This window comes from Aplysia californica, unplaced genomic scaffold (assembly GCF_000002075.1).
Source record: "Aplysia californica isolate F4 #8 unplaced genomic scaffold, AplCal3.0 scaffold00180, whole genome shotgun sequence".
In the NCBI taxonomy this organism is placed as follows: domain Eukaryota; kingdom Metazoa; phylum Mollusca; class Gastropoda; order Aplysiida; family Aplysiidae; genus Aplysia; species Aplysia californica.
Genome location: NW_004797450.1, coordinates 117,719 through 126,489, shown reverse-complemented (window position 1 = coordinate 126,489; position 8,771 = coordinate 117,719).

Below are 8,771 nucleotides of genomic sequence, written 5' to 3'. Positions count from 1 at the left end.
GGGGTAAAGGCAAATGTAAGAAAAGTGTAAGAAAGGGGGGGGGGTCAAAAAGTCCCCAAAAAGGTGTAAGATTATATTTGAACAGCCCCTAACTCTATGCTGACTAGACTCTAAACAAGCCTAGTTGTCATCTTAGAAGTTGAATACAACTTCTCTTTTGTAAACCAGAGTTCGTTAGTCTATAGGTCGATATGTCGGTCGTTACACTCTAGGTGTTTGATATAATTTATTTATTTTTGTGTACGTCAAATTGTCTTAACTAGTAGTAGTAGCTCATTTTATTTTATAACGTTTATCCGCAATTATACAAGCAACTTTGTACTAGCACGACTCTACCTAAGCCCAGCACTGGTCTGAGACGCTGGAAAGAACCTTATTCTTTCTCACCCAGAACATTTCTGTCGAAAGTTGTTGTATCGGTCGTTACACTCTCATCGCTTGACATTTAATCTATTTATTAATGTGATTGTCAACTTGTAACAACAATCGAATAATGTAACTTTGTTTCACAACGTAAATCTGCTATCATACAAACAACTTTATATTGACTAGACTCTAGCTACGTCTAGTTGTGATCTTTTTTAGTTTTTAGTTTTAGTACACGTAAGAGTTTTAGGGCACTTACAACACAATACGGTCATATAAGTGCCGGAGATTAGAGGTGTTACAAGAGAGTAACATACACAAAAAAGAAGTAGGGGAGATAAGGACGACAGGAAAGTAGCAGCAAACCACACCAGAGCACCCGTCAACCACCCACAGTTGTGATCTGAGAAGCTGGAAACAGCCGTAATTTTAAAGATTATTCATATATACTAGCTTTGTAAGATTTATAAAATAATATAATGTCTGTAATTGATGAATATCATTGCCTGTGGCGTAGCGATCAGGTGATTTGTTGTCACGTGCAGAAGACCTGCGAGATAGATTCTTGATGGAGAGAATTTTCATCGAGCATCTCCATTTGTTTTGTTGGTTGTTGTTTTTTCTGCTTGGATGTGGTGTCCCTCTCGGTCCCGGCTGGCCCCGACAGGCAGTGCAACTGTAAAACTCAGTCTTTTAAAAAAAAGTAGAGTTGAGTTTCTTTCCCCTTTTTTGGAGAGATTTTACGGCACTCGCAACTGCATACGGTCATATGAACGCCAAGGGGTGGATGTTAACAGAGAAGTCCTAACAGGAAATCGGGTTTACTCTGCTCACCTCTCTAGCTTCAACGGCACAAAGTCTGCTTCGACTATCAAGGTACCCCGGAAATAGTGGGTCACAAGAGTGTGACAAATGTACAAAAGACGTAGAGGAAAATGACGATAGTAAGGATGCGGAAAGAAAAAGCAGCAGTTCCAAGTTGCAGTTCAGGCACAGTTATGAGCATGACATTGTTGATGAATCAGCCCATTTACAATTTGTGAGACAGTATGGTGGAATCAGGCTCTCGTCAATTTTTGGGCACATAGAGTTATTAGTATCGTCTTAAAGCTTGTTCGCTTGTTTTTATTTGGATGAAAAAAAATACCCGTTTATCTTAAATACAAGTCGAGACATTTGCGAATGAAGGAGGTGGGGGTCACCTGTTTTCAGAGGTAGACTTAGTGAAATACGGCCGCCGAAAATGACTTATTTCCTTAGCTGAAGAGTCCGTGGTAAATGAAAGTTTACATCTTTTGGGCCTTTGATCACCGTTTTTTTTAGAAATATCCACACAGAAATTAGTTCTTTAATGGGCATGAACAGTGTTGAGCCCAAACACAAAAATTTGATTAAAATTCACAAACCTGTGGAAAAATGCAAGTTTCTTCACTTTGATTTTTTTACGAGAGCCTGATTCCACCACACTGCCACACATTTACAATTCTACTGTGCAAAAGAACGTGGTGAATGTCCCCCCTTTGGGAAGACACTTCAGTCAGCAACATCGCCCCAGGGGGGGATAAACTCAGTCTGCTAGAGACCATAATATGAGCCAAGACTGTGTGTTTCTAATTTTGAACAAACAATTTTATAACTAAAAATTATGCATTTTCAAACTTAAAGCTCATTTTCGATCCTTTCAGAGATGGACGTTAAACTCAGGGGTCTTACCTCTTAAATGACCTAATAGTGTTGAAAGGGGTGTTAAATCCATTCAAATATTTTCAGAGCTCATTTTTCTCAGTTCCTCCTTTTCTTCCCTTTCCAATGTTAAACTTTTTTTCACCATAACTTTGGTTCCAAAACAGATATCTTCAACATTTTACTCTCTTAGCACTACATGTATAAATAGGTCAGTAGGTCAGTAGGTCAGCACAGCAGAACCAAAATGGCAGCCAGCTGAAGGCTTCACAGAACCGGATTATTTCAGTCTTTTCAGAGGTTCAGGGGGTGTAGCAAAGAAGTGACGTGCTTCAATAACATTTCGTCACATCCTGTCCTCGCGGTTTTATGTACCCCGCATAATTTAACAAAATCTGATCATTTTTTGCATAATTTCTGATTATTTTCCTAAATCGTTCTTAGTTAACATTAACAGAATCGTATAATTTCACTTTTTTGGGGGTTCAATTTGTATAATTTCAGATATTTTTTTACGCATAAAACCGCGGGGACAGACATACAAAGACCTAGGACATCAGCATCTAAATTGTGGAATGTTGTTATTTTTAAGCCTGCACTAAAGTCCGAAGTTTCAGGCCGGTAAAAGCCAGAATGACAACATGACGGGAAAGCCAGTATAGGCCGGCATCGCTCAAAAAGGGTTAACGCTCAGAAAACTCCGGAGAGTCCCTGCAATATGACAGTAGCACAGAGAACGTAAACACCGATGGAACATCTTGTCACCCACAAGGCATTTATTCATTTCCTCCATTTCTGTTCAACAGTAAAGAACCCGCAGTATCATAAAACAGTAAAGGTCTACTTGAGCCCTCCATCTGAAGTTTAACCCTATCCGTACACGCACCAGGGTCATTTTGTACCCCACGGGTTGTATTCTTCACATTTTAGAATACTTCTAGTACGAAGATCTCATTGAAACTTTCAATATTTCTCAAAGAATCATTTTGACAAACTGCTATGCAAAGCATACATATTGGATTAACGAGTAAATTTCCTCTTTGGAAAGTGGTGGCACAGAGTTCCCAACATCGTATGGATAGGATAGTAAAACACGACGTACGGATAGGGTTAATGATCCATGAGACATATTCAGGGTCTCCACTCTCTGAGGGGGGGTCAACATGGAAGAGGGGGGGGGGGGGGGGAGGGGGGATTGACACGAGACATCATGAACAATAAAAATGATTATAACTTAATTTTGAATTTCATGAAATTTACCATTTGTTGTAATGCATAAAAATGTTTTTTCAACTTCTTTTAAGGATTTGACGGGAGTAGCCATGTGCCGTCATGCATGAAAAAATGAAAAATGATTTATTTTTTAAACTTATTTCAGAATTTTAAGAAAGGGGGGGGGGGGGGGGGGGAGGGATCTCAAGTAGACCTTTTACCGATTCAAAAAGCATCTCAAAGACCAAAAATTCCACAAAACATACATGGGATAAAATTAGTAGTAGTAAACAACAAGAGATCTTCATAGGATTAATCAGTTGCATGTAAATGAAATGTACTAATATATGTGTATATTATATATATATGAAAAACAAAATTCTTCATGTCACAAGCTAAGTGGTAACTTGAACCATCCCCATTCCTCCGGTTTTGACAAAAGTCACTTTCAAAGTTCTGCACTGAATTCCCCTTGCAAAAACAGGCGAAAGTTCAAAATTAAACCATAGCTCCATGAACAGGGACACTAACCGTAATAATTTTGGATTTTTTGGTTTAGTAGAGTTTTTACGACGCTCGCAACTGCATAAGGTCATATGAGCGCCAAGGGGTGGGTGTCAACAGAGAAGTCCTTACAGGGAATCAGACTTACTCTGCTCACCTCTCTAGCTTCAACAGCACAATGGCTGCTTCGTCTATCAAGGCACCCCGGAAATAGCGGGTCACAAGAGTGTGACAAAGATATATAAAGAAGTAGAGGAAAATGACAATAGTAAGGATGAGGAAAGAAAAAGCAGGTGTTAACTTTTGCAGTTCAGGCACAGTTATGAGCATAACATTGATGAATCAGCCCATTTACAATTCTACTGTGCATAAGAACATGTTAATGTCCCCAGTTTGGGAATGGTCTAAAGACACCTCAGTTAGTAGCACCACCTGGAGGGGGAGGGGGGGGGTATTTTGCAGATAAATTTTTTACACAGCCTTGACAGACAGAACAACAGTCCAAAGTGTACTTTGTTTTTTAGTTTAGTAAAAGTTTTTACGGCGCTCGCAACAGCATAAGAATCAGCCCATTTACAATTCTACTGCGCATAAGAACGTGTTAAGGTCCCCCCTTTGGGAATGGCCTAAAGCCACTTCAGTCAGTGGCACCGTCCCGGGAATGGGGTAGAATGTACTTAAGTAAAGAGACACTTTGGACAGAATAGTAGGCCTATTGAGGCGACGAGATGTGGCAAATACTCTCAAAAGGTGGAAAATCGTGGAGTCAGCCCAACATAGCACTTAGCCTGCGATTTTACAATAAGTGAGCAAAAAGTTGAACAAAAAGAAACAACAAATTGATAGTGTAAATTGCAAACCATAAGTACAAATATGCATTCACCTGCTTTTTGCTTCAGTAAGTGTTTTTTACAGCACTTGCAACACAATAAGATCATTTAAGTGTTGAAGATTTAGATGTGTTACAAGGGAGTAACAAACACAAAAAAAAAAGAAGGAGGAGTGATGAGGACAGTAGTTGTTTGATAGGAAAGAAGGCACAGACCACATGAAAGCACCCACCAACTACCCATTTTCAGCTAGAGCGCAACAATATGATTGCCATCAGATACATGTAAGTAGATACAACAGTATACAGAACAGATCGCTACCACAGAATTACGAAGTTCTATTTGTGAAGCCTGCTAACAAAATGAGTTACTTCTCGCAATCCATGAATGGAGATATCAGCCAAAAATCAACACAAGGGTCATATTTGTAGACTCTAAACCAATGCCATTCTCTTCAAGTTTAACATGTCTTTTATCATTTCATACTGATAAATTGTAAAACTTCAGCCTATACATTTGATGCTTCTATTTCCATCGGTCTAAAATCTGAGAAGTAACTCATTTTGTCAGCACACTTCACATTTCACATTTTTGGCAGTTTGGAGTTACTAAGACCGTGAGTTCAGAAACAAAATGCTCTACCTGCTCTATCAAAATCGTAAGATTATTTAGAGCTGCTATAAAGATATTCAAAGAATTGCATTAGAAAAGTCATGACATATTGTGAAACTCAAATATTTTTACTGCCAAATTTCTCCAAACTAGGTACTGAGCAGATAGAACTTTGTAATCCTTGAGTAGTAAAATGACATACTATATAGTAATACGTAATACGCCATCATGTAGCAAGCTTGAAAAATGTACTAGGCCCAGAAAGCAATATCTTTTTAAAAAATCTCGTTAAAAAATAAATAATTCATTCTTTAAACAACTGCGTCTAAATTACGTATAATTTCTTGCCTTTTTCAACATTCAGAATTCAAATTTACAAGAAATATTTTTGGAGCACAAGCAACCCAATATCACCGACTAAGAAACTTTAATAATTTTTTAAAAAATCAAAATTTCGGACTGAGTACATTTTAAAAGCTGGCTGACGATATTCACCCTGAAAATCCCAAACAAACAAACAAACAAACAAACAAAAAGGCAAACAAACAGCGTGCTGTAATATATAGACTGTTGTCTGAGGATGAGCAATTAAACGCCGCCACTGGAAAATGGAAGGCAGTTGAAAGATAAACAAAACAAAACCGTAAGAATATCTTAAGCTTACAAGGCACTTTGGACACCTTACTAAAAAGCGTCGGTCAAAACAAACAGTAAAAAGTGGAAGCTTCACAAACCGGACACTTCAACATGGAGATTTAGATTTAGGAGGCGGGCCTTGACCCTGACTGTCAAAGTCAGCTCGGGATGAGATGGATGCAACGTCCCAGCAAACAGAACGAGATACTGAATACAAAATGTTTCCCCACATGGGAATCAAACTCGGGTCTTCTGTGTGTAACAGGATAGCACCTAACTTCTAGCACCACAGGCACCAGTGTAATGACAGAAAAATACCTCCATCAGCAGTCCTAGGTGAAAACTAAAAACAAAATGATACGCAACAACACAAGATTGTAAGGCCCATAGAGCTTGCTGCTGAACTGGAATTTGCACTATAAAAATGCTATCTATCTATCTATTATTATTATTATTATTATTATTATTATTATTATATATCATTCTTAGTATTATTGTCACTATAACAGCGTGATGAAAGAACAATGCCTACACAAGGTATTTCAGCGAGAAAAAACTAAAAACAAAATGATATGTGATAACAAAAGATTGTAAAGCCCACAGAGCTTGCTATTGAGCAGGAATTTGCACTAAACAAATGCGATCTATAATTATTACTATTATTATTATTATTACTATTATTATTATTATTATTATCATTATTATCTATCATTTTTAGTATTATTATCACAACAATGGTATGATGGAAGAATAAAGCCTACATCAGTATTCCTAGGTAAAAACTAAAAATAAAATTAAACGTGATAACATTAGATTGTAAAGCGCGTATAGCATGCTAGTGAGCAGGAATTTGCACTATAAAAATGCTATCTATCCGTCTATTATTATTATTATAATTGTTATTATTATTATATATTATTCTTAGTATTATTATCACTACAATAGCAAGATGGAAGAACAAAGCCTACATCAGTATTCCTAGGAAAAAGCTAAAAACAAAATGAATTGTGATAACACTAAATAGGAAAGCGCATAAAGCTTGCTATTGAGCGGGAATTTGCACTCTTCAAACGCTATTTGTCTTTTATTATTATTAATAACATTATTATTATCATAATCATTATTTATTATTTTTAGTATCTTATCACTACAATAGCATGATGAAAGAACAATGCCTACATTAGGTATTTCAGCGAAAAAACTAAAAACAAAATGATACACGATAATGTTAGATTGTAGAGCGCATAGAGCTTGCTGCTGAGCTGGAATTTGCACTATAAAAATGCTATCTATCTATCTATCTATCTATCTATCTATCTATCTATCTATCTATCTATCTATCTATCTATCTATCTATCTATCTATCTATTTATTATTATTATTATTTGCGCCATCACTATAATAGCAAGATGGAAGAAACAAAGCCTACATCAGTATTCTTAGGAAAAAAATAAAAACAAAATGATACGCGACAACACAAGACTGTAAGGCCCATAGAGCTTGCTGCTGAGCTGGAATTTGCACTATAAAAATGCTATCTATCTATCTATCTATCTATCTATTATTATTATTATTATTTTCGTCCTCACTATAACAGCGTGATGAAAGAACAATGCCTACACAAGGTATATCAGGGAAAAAACTAAAAACAAAATGATATGTGATAACATTAGATTGTAAAGCACATAGAGCTTGTTGTTGATCGGAAATTTGCACTCTACAAATACTATTTATTACTGATTGGTCATTACCATTATAATAAAACCATAATTATTCACCCATTCAAAGTAATATATGTATGCATGCATCCCTAGAGTGAAACAAAAAGCATAGATAAATTAATTTTTTTTAAACAAAGAAATAAAATGAAACACATATTAGATTCATGGCAATTTCTCTTTGGCTGTGTTAATAATATGTTGAGAAAGAGGGTGGGAGCAGGGAGGAGGGAGTAATGAGGGGATAAGGGGGAAGGAGGATGGAGGGATGGCATGAGCAATTTTTAATTTTTTTTTAAATGTATATGTGAAGCGTGCTAACAAAATGAGTTACTTCTCGCAATCCATGAATGGAGATATCAGCCAAAAATCAACACAAGGGTCATATTTGTAGACTCTAAACCAATGCCATTCTCTTCAAGTTTAACATGTCTTTTATCATTCCATCCTGATAAATTGTAAAACGTCAACCTATACATTTGATGTTTCTCTATTTCCATCGGTCTAAAATCTGAGAAGTAACCCATTTTGTCAGCACACTTCATATATAAAAAGACAAAAAACATGCGCAGTGAACAATTAAAAAAACAAAAACTTGAGCAAATACTCCTGGGTCACCTGTGTAGAGTTGGGTCGGGCTCGCTAAATCAGCGTCCGCGAGTAACGAACTACTCGCTGGCACTACCCGCAAACGAGCGGACGGGTAACGAACTCCGCTTGTGAAGAGTAGTTCGCTACTCGCTACTCACTACACATCGGACAGAGACAACAGTTCGTTTAGTGAGCAGGCCGACGGGCGGACGGAGAGACTCCACGCATTCGAGCGGGCGGACGGACAGACGGGAAGCGAGTCCTTCTATTGCATACTACTTACACCCCCCCCCCGAAAAAATCACCCTCCTGCCCCACATTGTAACTAGGCATTCATGACGGAAATTTCTCTTTCCCCCTTCCCCCCCCCCCCCCCCCCAAAAAGGCCTTTCGGAATTCTTTAAGCTTCGACTTCCCGATAATTGGAATGTAAACAGTGTGCCCACACACAAGGTGAAAGGTTACACACATAGTACTACGTCACCAGCCTCTCTCACTCCCTGCGGCACCGCTAGTGGTTTGAAACATTAGGCCTAATTAACAAACAATAGACGATGGGTCTAATCTCGCGTCGAGAATCTCGTCCACTAGAATTAGTTCATTCGCCCACCCACTCAGT